Raw genomic sequence first — 14,943 nt, 5'->3', positions numbered from 1 at the left:
CTTAAAGAAGAAGTTACAGGTCTGTGAGAGCCAGAAATCTTGATTGTTTGTTTCTGACCAAATACTTATTTTCCACCATAATATGCAAATAAAATGTTAAAAAAACAGACAATGTGATTTTCTGGATTTTTTTTTCTCAGTTTGTCTCCCATAGTTGAGGTCTACCTATGATGTAAATTACAGACGCCTCTCATCTTTTTAAGTGGTGGAACTTGCACTATTGCTGACTGACTAAATACTTTTTTGCCCCACTGTATATATATATATATATATATATATATACTGCTCAAAAAAATAAAGGGAACACTTAAACAACAGAATATAACTCCAAGTAAATCAAACTTCTGTGAAATCAAACTGTCCAAACTGGAAATTATTGGCAATTATCAAGACACACTCAATAAAGGAGTACTTCTGCAGGTGGGGACCGCAGACCACATCTCAGTACCAATGCTTTCTGGCTGATGTTTAGGTCACTTTTGAATGTTGGTTGTGCTTTCACACTTGTGGTAGCGAGACGGACTCTACAACCCACGCAAGTGGCTCAGGTAGTGCAGCTCATCCAGGATGGCACATCAATGCGTGCCGTGTCAAGAAGGTTTGCTGTGTCTGTCAACGTAGTGTCCAGAGGATGGAGGTGCTACCAGGAGACAGGTCAGTACAGCAGGAGTCGTGGAGGGGGCCGTAGGAGGGCAACAACCCAGCAGCAGGACAGCTACCTCAGCCTTTGTGCAAGGAGGAACAGGAGGAACACTGCCAGAGCCCTGCAAAATGACCGCCAGCAGGCCACAAATGTGCATGTGTCTGCACAAATGGTTAGAAACCGACTCCATGAGGATGGTCTGAGTTCCCGACATCCACAGATGGGGGTTGTGCTCACAGCCCAACACCATGCGGAACACTTGGCATTTGCCACAGAACACCAGAATTGGCAAATTCACCACTGGCGCCCTGTGCTCTTCACAGATGAAAGCAGGTTCACGCTGAGCACATGTGACAGAGTCTGGAGACGCTGTGGAGAGTGATCTGTTGCCTGCAACATCCTTCAGCATGACCGTTTTGGCAGTGGGTAAGTAATGGTGTGGGGTGGCATTTCTTTGGAGGGCCACACAGCCCTCAAGGTGCTCAGCAGAGGTAGCCTGACTGCCATTAGATTAGATCCTCAGACCCCTTGTGAGACCATATGCTGGTACAGTTGACCCTGGGTTCCTCCTAATGCAGGACGATGCCAGACCTCATGTGGCTGGAGTGTGTCAGCAGTTCCTGCAAGATGAAGGCATTGAAGCTGTGGACTGTCCCGTCCATTCCCCAGACCTGAATCCGATTGAACACATCTGGGACATCATGTCTCGCACCATCCACCAACGTCACGTTGCACAACAGACTATCCAGGAGTTGGTGGATGCTTTAGTCCAGGTCTGGGAGGAGATCCCTCAGGAGACCATCCGCCGCCTCATCAGGAGCATGCCCAGGCGTTGTAGGGAGGTCATACAGGCACGTGGAGGCCACACACACTACTGAGCATCATTTCCTTGTCTTGAGGCATTACCACTGAAGTTGGACCAGCCTGTAGCTTCATTTTTCACTTTGATTTTGAGCATCATTCCAACTCCAGACCTCCGTGGGATATTAGTTGTGATTTAAATTGACACAGATATATAGACAAGATATATATATATCTATAATATAACGCTAGGAGCGTCACTCTGTCCGAAGCCTTTATAGACTGCGCAAGCGCAAGCGCCGGCGCAGTCTGGCCCCCACAGAGTGACGCTCCCAGGAGATCGCGGTATGCGTAAATACTGAACGCACACCGCGATCTCCACCGGAGAGTCAGGGACCGCCAGGAGGGTAAGTATATTCACCTGTCCCCCGTTCCAGCGCTGCATGCGGCTCCGTCTCCCGGCTCCTCTGCTGTGACGTTCACAGTTCAGAGGGCGCGATGACACGCTTAATGCGCACCGGCGCCGCCCTCTGACTGACCAGTCACAGGCAGAGGAGCCGGAGTGTGTCTTCAAGAAAATGGCGCCGGAAAGCGGGGACTGCGCAGGCGCCGATCCCAGCAGCAGGAATCGGCGCCTGCGCAGTCCGCACTTTCCGGCGCCATTTTCTTGAAGACACACTGCAGTGCGCAGGTGCCGATTCCAGCAGCAGGACAAAGATAATGGCGGCACCTGCGCACTGCAGTGTGTCTTCAAGAAAATGGCGCCGGAAAGCGCGGACTGCGCAGGCGCCGATTCCTGCTGCCGGAATCGGCGCCTGCGCAGTCCGCGCTTTCCGGCGCCATTTTCTTGAAGACACAGGACAAAGAAAATGGCGGCACCTGCGCTCTGCAGGTGTGTCTTCCGGCAGCAGGAGGACGAACAAAATGGTAAGTAACAAGTAAGTAACAAATTGCTGTGGCATGAAGCTGTGGCACTTCATGCCACAGCAATTTGTTATTTACGCCACCTGATTCCTTTCCGCCGCCATTTTCTTGGTCCTGCTGCCGGAATCGGCGCCTGTGCAATCCGCGATTTCCGGTGCCATTTTCTTGAAGACACACTGTAGTGTGTCTTCAAGAAAATGGCACCGGAAAGCGCGGACTGTGCAGGCGCCGATTCCGCCAGCAGGAGGACCAAGAAAATGGTGGCGGAAAGGAATCAGGTGGCGCAAGTAACAAATTGCTGTGGCATGAGGCTGTGGCACTTCATGCCACAGCTATTTGTTACTTACGCCACCTGATACGGGGCATATACTATGGAGCATCTTATGGAGCAGCGTATGGGGCATATGAATGGGAGCAGCAAATTAAAGAACGGTGCCGCAGGATGGGAGCAGCACATGACAGAACGGGGGCGCAGGATGGAAGCAGCACATGACAGAACGGGGGTGCAGGATGGGAGCAGCACATGACAGAACGGGGGTGCAGGATGGGAGCAGCACATGACAGAACGGGGGTGCAAGATGGAAGCAGCACATGACAGAACGGGGGCGCAGGATGGGAGCAGCACATGACAGAACGGGGGCGCAGGATGGGAGCAGCACATGACAGAACGGGGGCACAGGATGGGAGCAGCACATGACAGAACGGGGGCGCAGGATGGGAGCAGCACATGACAGGATGGCAGCAGCAAATGACAGAATGGAGGCGCAGGATGGGAGCAGCACATGACAGAACGGGGGTGCAGGATGGGAGCAGCACATGACAGAACGGGGGCGCAGGATGGGAGCAGCACATGACAGAACAGGGGTGCAGAATGGAAGCAGCACATGACAGAACGGGGGCGCAGGATGGGAGCAGCACATGACAGAACGGGGGCGCAGGATGGGAGCAGCACATGACAGAACGGGGGCGCAGGATGGGAGCAGCACATGACAGAACGGGGGAGCAGGATGGGAGCAGCACATGACAGAACGGGGGCGCAGGATGGGAGCAGCACATGACAGGATGGGAGCAGCAAATGACAGAATGGAGGCGCAGGATGGGAGCAGCACATGACAGAATGGAGGCGCAGGATGGGAGCAGCACATGACAGGATGGGGACGCAGGATGGAGCAGCACATGACAGGATGGGGACGCAGGATGGAGCAGCACATGACAGGATGGAGACCATATACCAATATAAATGCTCGCCACCCGGTCGTAGAACGGGTTCAATAGCTAGTATATATATATATATATATATATATATATATATATATATATATATATATATATACAGTCATGGCCAAACGTTTTGAGAATGACACCAAAATTATATTTTCACATGATCTGCTGCCCTCTGGTTTTTATTAGTGTTTGTCTGATGTTTATATCACATACAGAAATATAATTGCAATCATATTATGAGTACCAATAGGTTATATTGACAGTTAGAATGAGTTAATGCAGCAAGTCAATATTTGCAGTGTTGACCCTTCTTCTTCAAGACCTCTGCAATTCTCCCTGGCATGCTCTCAATCAACTTCTGGACCAAATCCTGACTGATAGCAGTCCATTCTTGCATAATCAATGCTTGCATTTTGCCAGAATTTGTTGTTTTTTGTTTGTCCACCCGTCTCTTGATGATTGACCACAAGTTCTCAATGGGATTAAGATCTGGGGAGTTTCCAGGCCATGGACCCAAAATCTCTATGTTTTGTTCCATGAGCCATTTAGTTATCACCTTTGCTTTATGGCAAGGTGCTCCATCATGCTGGAAAAGGCATTGTTGGGCGCCAAACTGCTCTTGGACGGTTGGGAGAAGTTGCTCTTGGAGGACATTCTGGTACCATTCTTTATTCATGGCTGTGTTTTTAGGCAAGACTGTGAGTGAGCCGATTCCCTTGGCTGAGAAGCAACCCCACACATGAATGGTTTCAGGATGCTTTACAGTTGGCATGATACAAGACTGGTGGTATCGCTCACCTCTTCTTCTCCGAATAAGCTGTTTTCCAGATGTCCCAAACAATCGAAAAGGGGATTCATCAGAGAAAATGACTTTGCCCCAGTCCTCAGCAGTCCACTCCCTGTACCTTTTGCAGAATATCAGTCGGTCCCTGATGTTTTTTCTGGAGAGAAGTGGCTTCTTTGCTGCCCTCCTTGAAACCAGGCCTTGCTCAAAGAGTCTCCGCCTCACAGTGCGTGCAGAAGCACTCACACCAGCCTGCTGCCATTCCTGAGCAAGCTCGGCACTGCTGGTAGTCCGATCCCGCAGCTGAAACAGTTTTAAGATACGGTCCTGGCGCTTGCTGGTCTTTCTTGGGCGCCCTGGAGCCTTTTTGACAACAATGGAAGCTCTCTCCTTGAAGTTCTTGATGCGATAGATTGTTGACTGAGGTGCAATCTTTGTAGCTGCGATACTATTCCCTGTTAGGCCATTTTTGTGCAGTGCAATGATGGCTGCACGTGTTTCTTTAGAGATAACCATGGTTAACTGAAGAGAAACAATGATACCAAGCACCAGCCTCCTTTTAAAGTGTCCAGTGATGTCATTCTTACTTAATCATGACTGATTGATCGCCAGCCCTGTCCTCATCAACACCCACACCTGTGTTAATGGATCAATCACTAAAATGATGTTAGCTGCTCCTTTTAAGGCAGGACTGCAATGATGTTGAAATGTGTTTTGGGGGTTAAAGTTCATTTTCTGGGCAAATATTGACTTTGCAAGTACAGTAATTGCTGTTAACCTGATCACTCTGACATTCAGGAGTATATGCAAATTGCCATTAGAAAAAATGAAGCAGTAGACTTTGGAAAAATTAATATTTGTCTCATTCTCAAAATTTTTGTCCATGACTGTATATATTGTGAGATATACGCTACCCGAGTGTGTTGGGGGACACTCGCTTGGCAGCAGGATAAACACTTCAGGCACGATATCTCACTCATATCAGTCTTATTTGGTTTATTACACATCATAAACCGCATGACGTAGAGTCCATTGTGTTACACAGTTCATAGAACATAGAACATCACAAGCACCAACAGTCTGTATAGTACCTGACGGGAGCTCCTGCTCCGCCTGCTGACTCCTTGTCAGTCCACTCCTCCGGGTAAGCTGCCTCACAGGGATCACCAACTTGCCTGGCCGGCACACATTAGTCAGTCCAGACCCACTGTAGCTTCCCCACACAGTAGCTGTCACTGGCTCTGCAGATCCCGGTCCTCACCTCGTGCTATTCAGGGATCCGGTCCTACTCCCAGGACCTCCCAACACCTAGGTTACACAGGATCACACAGGTGGCCAGTCCGGGTACTATTCAGGACGTTCATCCCCAGCTGGGACCGTCCAATACCCAGGCCACCAGTAGCAAAGTCCCACCATGTGCTATTCAGGATTCCTCCTCCCAGGAAATCCAACACATACTTCAGGACCTTCAGACCATGTGACCCACACCCTGGTCACATTATATACCCTGAAACCACACCCCTGGATGGGAGTGTGGATGTGTCCCTAGTTTGTCCCGCCCATCTCACACAACTAGCCTAGTAAGTCACCCTTGCCTATTATACAACACTACACCAACTGTTGAGGGACTACAGGTCCCAGAACTCCCTCTGCGACACATACCGTCCACCAATCACATGACCAGTCGTTTCAACACAATTATGTCTCCAAGTGCATCTTGAAGTGCAGTTGCAGTGCCCCCTGGCTGTAACATTGGTCACTGCACCACAATATATATATATATATATATATATATATATATATATATATATATATATATATATATATATATACAGCTCTGGCAAAAATGAAGAGACCACTGCAAAATTTTCAGTTTGTCTGATTTTTCTCTTTATAGGTATATTTTTGAGTAAAATGTAAATTGCTCTTTTATTCTATAAACTACTGACAACATGTCTCTGAATTTCCAATTATAAATTTTGTATTTATTTTCAGAAAATGAGAATGGTCAAAATAGCAAAAGAATGCATTGCTTGCAGACCTCAAACAATGCTAAGAAAACAAGTTCATAATCATTTAGAAGCAACAATACTAGTGTTTTAACTCAGAAAGAGTTTAGGAATCAATATTTTATGTAACAACCATGATTTTTAATCACAGCTTTCAAGCGTCTTGGCATGCTTTCCACCAGTCTTTCACCCTGCTTTCAGGTGACCTTATGCCACTCCTGGTACAAAAATTTAAGCAGTTCTTCTTTGTTTGATGGCTTGTGACTATCCATCTTCCTCTTGATTACATTCCAGAGGTTTTCAATGGGGTTGAGGTCTGGAGATTGGGCTGCCCATGACAGGGATTTGATGTGGTGGTCCTTCATCCACACATTGATTGACCTAGTTGTGTGGCATGGCACATTGTCCTGCTGGAAAAACCAGTCCTCAGAGTTGGGGAACATTGCCTGCATGAAGGAATCAACTGTTTTTCCAGTATAACCTTGTATGCTGCTTGATTCATACGTCCTTCGCAAAGATTACCGTATATACTCGAGTATAAGCCGACCCGAGTATAAGCCAACCCCCCTAATTTTGCCACAAAAAACTGGGAAAACTTATTGACTCGAGTATAAGCCTAGGGTGGAAATGCAGCAGCTACCGGTGAATTTCAAAAATAAAAATAGATCATTATTTCCCCATAGCTGTGCCATATAGTGCTCTGCACCGTTCATATTTCCCCATAGCTGTGCCCCATATAGTGCTCGGCACCGTTCATTTTGTCCCATAGCTGTGCCCCATATAGTGCTCTGCACCGTTCATTTTGTCCCATAGCTGTGCCCCATACTGTGCTCGGCACCGTTCATTATTGCCCCATATCTGTGCCCCATATATAATGCTCTGCACCGTTCATTTTGTCCCATAGCTGTGCCCCATACTGTGCTCGGCACCGTTCATTATTGCCCCATATCTGTGCCCCATATACAATGCTCTGCACCGTTCATTTTGTCCCATAGCTGTGCCCCATACTGTGCTTGGCACCGTTCATTATTGCCCCATATCTGTGCCCCATATACAATGCTCTGCACCGTTCATTTTGTCCCATAGCTGTGCCCCATACAGTGCTCTGCACCGTTCATTGTACCCCATACAGTGCTCTGCACCGTTCATTGTGCCCCATACAGTGCTCTGCACCGTTCATTGTGCCCCATATAGTGCTCTGCACCGTTCATTGTGCCCCATATAGTGCTCTGCACCGTTCATTGTGCCCCGTACAGTGCTCTGCACCGTTCATTTTGTCCCATAGATGCTCCACATAAATCTGTGCTGCTGCAATAAAAAAAAACAAAAAACACATACTCACCTCTCTTGCTTGCAGCTCCCGGCGTCTCGTTCCGGTGTCCGGTCCCGGCGTCTCTGCACTGACTGATCAGGCAGAGGGAGCCGCGCACACTATATGCATCATCGCGCCCTCTGACCTGAACAGTCAGAGCGCAGAGACGCCGGGAAGATGGAGGCGCCGGGAAGATGGAGCGGCGCCCGGCGGCTGAAACGCGGACAGGTGAATATTACATACTTACCTAGTCCCAGCGATCCTGACGCTCACTCTGCCTGTCACAGCTGGTCTTCGGTGCCACAGCCTCTTTCTCTATCAGCGGTCACCGGCACCGCTGATTAGAGAAATGAATACGCGGCTCCACCCCTATGGAAGGTGGAGCCGCCTATTCATTTTTCTAATGAGCGGTCCCACGTGACCGCTGAAGAGGGGAAGAACTGCAGCACCGAAGACCGTGGGACAGGCAGAGTGAGCGTCAGGATCGCTGGGACTAGGTAAGTATGCCTCAGTGCCCTCACCCCCTCACCCGCCGACCCTGCCACCCACCTTGACTCGAGTATAAGCCGAGAGGGGCACTTTCAGCCCAAAAATTTGGGCTGAAAATCTCGGCTTATACTCGAGTATATACGGTAACTTGCCCAATTCCCGCCTTGCTGAAGCATCCCCAGATCATCACCGATCCTCCACCAAATTTCACGCCTCTCCAGGTCTCCGTCTAACCATTAGACGACCAGGTGTTGGGCAAAGCTGAAAATTTGATTAATCAGAGAAGATTACCTTACTCCAGTCCTCTATGGTCCAATCCTTATGGTGTTTGGCAAACTTCAGCCTGGCTCTCCTTTGCTTCTCAGTGATGAAAGGCTTTTTTTCTAGCTTTACATGACTTCAGCCCTGCCTCTAGAAGCCTGTTACGAACTGTTCTTGCCGTGCACTTCACCCCAGCTGCCATTTGCCATTCATGCAGTTGCTGAGTGACATTCGAATAAGATGACGGTCATCCCGGTCAGTGGAGAGTCGGTTTCGCCCTCTGCCGGTCTGTAGCTTCGTTGTCCCCAATGTCTGCTGCTTGACCTTGTTGTAATGGACTGCCATCTTAGGCTAAGTACACTTTTGCGTTCGGCAGTCCTGCGTAGGGCTGTGTACTTTTTCCCTTCATATCCGTGCAGCTGCACATGCGTCCTGCATACTTATCTTTAACCTTGGGTACGCAGGGACATGTATTTGTCTGCGGATGCGTCCTCGTGCGTCAATTTGTTGTGCCGCCGACCTGTTCCCGTGCGGTCGCCGGCACGTCAAAACGATGCACGCGGATGCATCTGCCGACAAATGCATGTCCCTGTGTACCCAATGTTAAAGATAGGTACGCAGGACACATGCGCAGCTGTGTGGATATGAAGGGAAGAAGTGTGCAGGGCTGCCGAACGCAAATCTGTACTTAGCCTTAGAAATTTTAAAGATGGAGGACACCATGACGCTCACTGTAGCCACTGCTCGTAAAGCCAGAATTGAGCCCTTCTTTTCCTCACTCAAGACATTTCTTTTCAACTCCTTTGGCATGGTTAAAAGTTATTTTTTAATTCGCATTACTTTTGGGATATTACTAACACTTGTTTTGCCTTCCAGTTTGTCCTATTGCAAGAGGATTGTGAACACCACAGCAGGGTTTTTTATACTTTCCTTTGTTAAATAAGATTTGGTTCAGGTGATCACATAATCAGAAGCACATTAAGTAGAATGAGGTGTATTCTGGTTAGAATTCAACTGACACTGGAATGGAATGGCTGTCAGACATGTAGAGAAGCTGATTTTTATAAAACTGTGCAGTGGTCTCTTAATTTTTGCCAGAGCTGTATATATTCACCTCCGAGTTAATATATAAAAAGTAATTTTGTAAATACACCACAAACATCTTGTATCGATGGTACAGGTTCCAGGTTTCAGATCAGAACTGCGTACACAACTTCAAGCCATTCATTGTTCTAGAACGTAGTGTCTTTACTATGGTTACTGCACATAAAATTCTTACTGCTTTGTCTTTAGTTTTATGGTTTTATGCTCTTTGCCTTGGTTACCTCGCTCCAGTTTCTTACCTCGCTTCTAGTTTAGCAGTGCAGAACTTACACGCTCTTTCCAATAGAATTTGTAACCACTGCTCTAAAGCTGGCTGGATTGCTGAAACCAGCCAGCCTCTGTGTCCCTGTGCCTCTCCAATGCTGGAAGAAGGGCTCATGAGGACTGGAGCTCAGTAGAGATGGGTGAACCCGAACTGTAAAATTCGGTGTCCGTACCAAACACATACTGTTTGCGTACAGACATCATACATGGACTTCACCAGGAAGTCTGTTATTGTTCAGGTTCGACCCCCCAAACACTGGGTGTTTGTCATGCACATTACAGCACGGCAAACAATGCTTCTTATCGGCGGTAAAATCATCACTGCCGGTCAGACAGCCATGGTTCCAGCAGCTGTGATCGGAGGTATAAAGTTTACTTCCCCTCATTGGTGTCGGCTGATGGGTCTACTACTCCCATCAGCCGACGCCTGCTGCAACTAATAACAGTGAGTAAATAATTAACAAAAAAGCATGGGTTCTCCTGTATTTTTGATAACCAGCCAGGCAAAACTGACAACTGGGGGCTGAAACCCACGGCTGTCAGCTTCAACAAGGCTGGTTATCAAGAATAGAGGGGTCCCCACCTTGTATTTTTTAATTATTTAAATAAATAATTTTAAAAAACTGGTGTGGGATCCTCCCCATTTTTGACAACCAGCCAAACTAAAGCAGAAAGCAGGGGGCTGGTAGTTTCAGGCTGGTAAGGAGCCATGGATATTGGCCTCCTCAACCTAAATATAGCAGCCGGCAGCCACCCAGAAAAGGCACATAGTAACATAGTAACATAGTAACATAGTTAGTAAGGCCGAAAAAAGACATTTGTCCATCCAGTTCAGCCTATATTCCATCATAATAAATCCCCAGATCTACGTCCTTCTACAGAACCTAATAATTGTATGATACAATATTGTTCTGCTCCAGGAAGACATCCAGGCCTCTCTTGAACCCCTCGACTGAGTTCGCCATCACCACCTCCTCAGGCAAGCAATTCCAGATTCTCACTGCCCTAACAGTAAAGAATCCTCTTCTATGTTGGTGGAAAAACCTTCTCTCCTCCAGACGCAAAGAATGCCCCCTTGTGCCCGTCACCTTCCTTGGTATAAACAGATCCTCAGCGAGATATTTGTATTGTCCCCTTATATACTTATACATGGTTATTAGATCGCCCCTCAGTCGTCTTTTTTCTAGACTAAATAATCCTAATTTCGCTAATCTATCTGGGTATTGTAGTTCTCCCATCCCCTTTATTAATTTTGTTGCCCTCCTTTGTACTCTCTCTAGTTCCATTATATCCTTCCTGAGCACCGGTGCCCAAAACTGGACACAGTACTCCATGTGCGGTCTAACTAGCGATTTGTACAGAGGCAGTATAATGCTCTCATCATGTGTATCCAGACCTCTTTTAATGCACCCCATAATCCTGTTTGCCTTGGCAGCTGCTGCCTGGCACTGGCTGCTCCAGGTAAGCTTATCATTAACTAGGATCCCCAAGTCCTTCTCCCTGTCAGATTTACCCAGTGGTTTCCCATTCAGTGTGTAATGGTGATATTGATTCCTTCTTCCCATGTGTATAACCTTACATTTATCATTGTTAAACCTCATCTGCCACCTTTCAGCCCAAGTTTCCAACTTATCCAGATCCATCTGTAGCAGAATACTATCTTCTCTTGTATTAACTGCTTTACATAGTTTTGTATCATCTGCAAATATCGATATTTTACTGTGTAAACCTTCTACCAGATCATTAATGAATATGTTGAAGAGAACAGGTCCCAATACCGACCCCTGTGGTACCCCACTGGTCACAGCGACCCAGTTAGAGACTATACCATTTATAACCACCCTCTGCTTTCTATCACTAAGCCAGTTACTAACCCATTTACACACATTTTCCCCCAGACCAAGCATTCTCATTTTGTGTACCAACCTCTTGTGCGGCACGGTATCAAACGCTTTGGAAAAATCGAGATATACCACGTCCAATGACTCACCGTGGTCCAGCCTATAGCTTACCTCTTCATAAAAACTGATTAGATTGGTTTGACAGGAGCGATTTCTCATAAACCCATGCTGATATGGAGTTAAACAGTTATTCTCATTGAGATAATCCAGAATAACATCCCTCAGAAACCCTTCAAATATTTTACCAACAATAGAGGTTAGACTTACTGGCCTATAATTTCCAGGTTCACTTTTAGAGCCCTTTTTGAATATTGGCACCACATTTGCTATGCGCCAGTCCTGCGGAACAGACCCTGTCGCTATAGAGTCCCTAAAAATAAGAAATAATGGTTTATCTATTACATTACTTAGTTCTCTTAGTACTCGTGGGTGTATGCCATCCGGACCCGGAGATTTATCTATTTTAATCTTATTTAGCCGGTTTCGCACCTCTTCTTGGGTTAGATTGGTGACCCTTAATATAGGGTTTTCATTGTTTCTTGGGATTTCACATCTATTAGATGCACCAATTCTGGAGCTTTGCCCGACTCTTCCCACTTGCCGTGTAGCGGTGGCAAGTGGGGTTCATATTTCTGGGGTTGATGTCACCTTTGTATTCTCAGGTGACATCAAGTTCATGGATTACTAATGGAGACGCATCTATACAACACCAATCCATTACTAATCCTATAGTTATACGGTAAATAAAGACAGGGCCAGAATAACGTGTTTTATTTGAAATAAAACCAAACATTTTTTCTTTTTTAGTTAAAAATTAGCAAACACAGTTAGGCTATGTGCACACGATACGGATTTAGTGCGGATCCGCAGCGGATTTTGCCGCGCAGAAACACTGTGATTTACAGTACAATGTAAATCAATGTGAAAAAAAAAAGCTGTGCAGATGGTGCGGAAAAATCAGCAAGGAAACGCTGCGGATTAAAAAGAATGGCATGTCACTTCTTTTGTACGGATCTACAGCGTTTCTGCACCTTTCCATTATAGAAATCCGCAGTGGTAAAAACCGCAGAAAATCCGCACAAAATCCACATCAATTCCGCATAAAAACTGCACAAAATCCGTGCCAAATATGCACCTGCGGTTTCTGCCAGGAGATGCGGATTTTGTGCAGAAAATTCTGCACCCCATTCCACAACGTGTGCACATAGCCTTATACTCGCCTAACGCCCATTCCATTGAAGCGCTCATCTCCTGTAGTAAAACAAAACAAAAAAAAAAACAATAATATCCCTCACCTGTCTGTCCATCTGTCCCATGCCATAATCCATGTCTGGGCGATAAACAGTTTTCAACCTGGATGGTGGCAAGATGCGACCGTCCAGGCTGAGAACCATTGGGGAATGAGCTGCTGTGAGTGTAGCATCAGTGACTAGTGGTGATGTCATTAAGTTTGCTGCTGGTCACTAAGGCTGCATTCCCAGCTGGGCTGGACTGCGGTGACCTCAGTGAGATCCCTGCTAGTACAGTGAGAAAGTCTCACAGTGCAGCGCTGAGCTCAGAGAGTTCACTGCATATCACTGTGAGAAATTTCTCATAGTGAACTGCAATGAACTCTGAGCTCAGCACTGCACGATGAGACTTTAAATAAATAATTTAAAAAACTGACTTGAGTTCCCCTGTATTCTTGATAACCAGCCAGGCAAAACTCACAGCTGGGGGCTTTAAATTATTTAAATAGATAATTAAAAAAAACACCCCCTTTACTAATCCCATTGTTTAAGTTAAAAAACACACACACAGAGCAAAGTCCTTTATTTTAACAAAAAAGACCCTGACCCTCTTTTACTCATTTATTAATAAAAAAAAAAAAAAAGAAAGAAATCATCACCTGTTCACTGATAATCCATATGTCCCAAGACAAGCCCTACTCAGCTACATCTGGATGCATTTCTGAGCGGTGACATAAAATGCGACCTCTCAGCTCGGCATCCAAGACACACTGAGCTGAGCGTGACAACGCAGCTTCAGTGCCGAGAGCTGACATCAAAAAGGTGACTGGAGTTCATAGCGTCTCCATTACTATCCCCTGGGCTTGATATCAGCTGACATTAAAATGCTGACGTCAACTCAAATACTATATCCCTACTTGCCACCGCACCAGGGCAAGTGGAAAGAGCCGTGGCTGATCTTCTTAGTATGAGAGAGGGCCAAAATCCATGGCATTTTCTTAGGCTATTAATATCAGCTCGCAGCTGTCTGCCTTGCCTTTGCTGATTATTAAAAATAGGAGGGACCTCACGTCATTTTTGCGGTGGTCACCCTTTGTTAATAGCCAGTGAAGGTTAAGTAAACAGCTGTGAGCTGATATTAATTGCTAGGGAAGCTCCGTGTTTATTACCCCGTTCTCAGACTATAATATAAACATCAGCCCCCTGCTGTCGGCTTTCACTCAGCTGATTAAGAAAAATCTGAGGGACCCTGACGCCATTGTTTTCTTTTATTTTATCTACCGTATATGTCTATTCTGTTCTATTCCGACAGATCACGCTGTGAATTTACTGTACTTGGTTGATGAAATGTCGGGTTTCCTATGAGATGGATGTGCATGGCCTGTGTGCCGTGCATTTTTTTCCTTGCACCCATTGACTTTCATTGGTGGGTCTCGGCTGTTTTACAAGGACATACGCAGCATGCTGCAAGTTTTTCCTCATCCCAACTTACAGATGAGCTCTCCCTCATTGACATAGGCCGGTTTCACACGTCAGTGGCTCCGGTATGTGAGGTGACAGTTTCCTCACATACCGGAGCCACTGACACACGTAGACACATAAAAATCAATGCATTTGTGCAGATGTCATTGATTTTTTGCGGACCGTGTCTCCGTGTGCCAAACACGGAGACATGTCAGTGTTCGTGGGAGCGCACGTATTACACGGACCCATTAAAGTCATTGGGTCTGTGTAAAACACGTACCGCACACGGATGTTGTCCGTGTGCAGTCCGTGTGCTACATTAAGCGCTGTCCCCCCCGCTGGTGCTGAAGCCGCGATTCATATCTTCCCTGCAGCAGCGTTTGTAGAGAAGATATGAATAAATGAATAATCGTGTTTAAAATAAAGATCTATGTGCCCAACCCCTTCCCACCCCCTGTTCCCCCCCCCCCCCCCCGCTGTTCTGAAAATACTCACCCAGCTCCCTCGTTGGCTGTCACTGCTTCCTCTCCTGGC

At 46.7% G+C, this 14,943-nt stretch overlaps 1 protein-coding gene across 1 annotated transcript in view; it reads left to right on the top strand.

Annotated features, from left to right (window-relative positions):
* CROCC2 (ciliary rootlet coiled-coil, rootletin family member 2) overlaps positions 1-14,943 on the top strand; it is a 186,488-nt gene that overhangs the window by 37,949 nt on the left and 133,596 nt on the right. The window lies entirely within an intron of this gene.

This window comes from Ranitomeya imitator, chromosome 5, assembly GCF_032444005.1.
Source record: "Ranitomeya imitator isolate aRanImi1 chromosome 5, aRanImi1.pri, whole genome shotgun sequence".
NCBI lineage: Eukaryota > Metazoa > Chordata > Amphibia > Anura > Dendrobatidae > Ranitomeya > Ranitomeya imitator.
The sequence above is the reverse complement of the archived record's forward strand: the minus strand, read 5'-3'. Positions and strand labels throughout refer to the sequence as shown.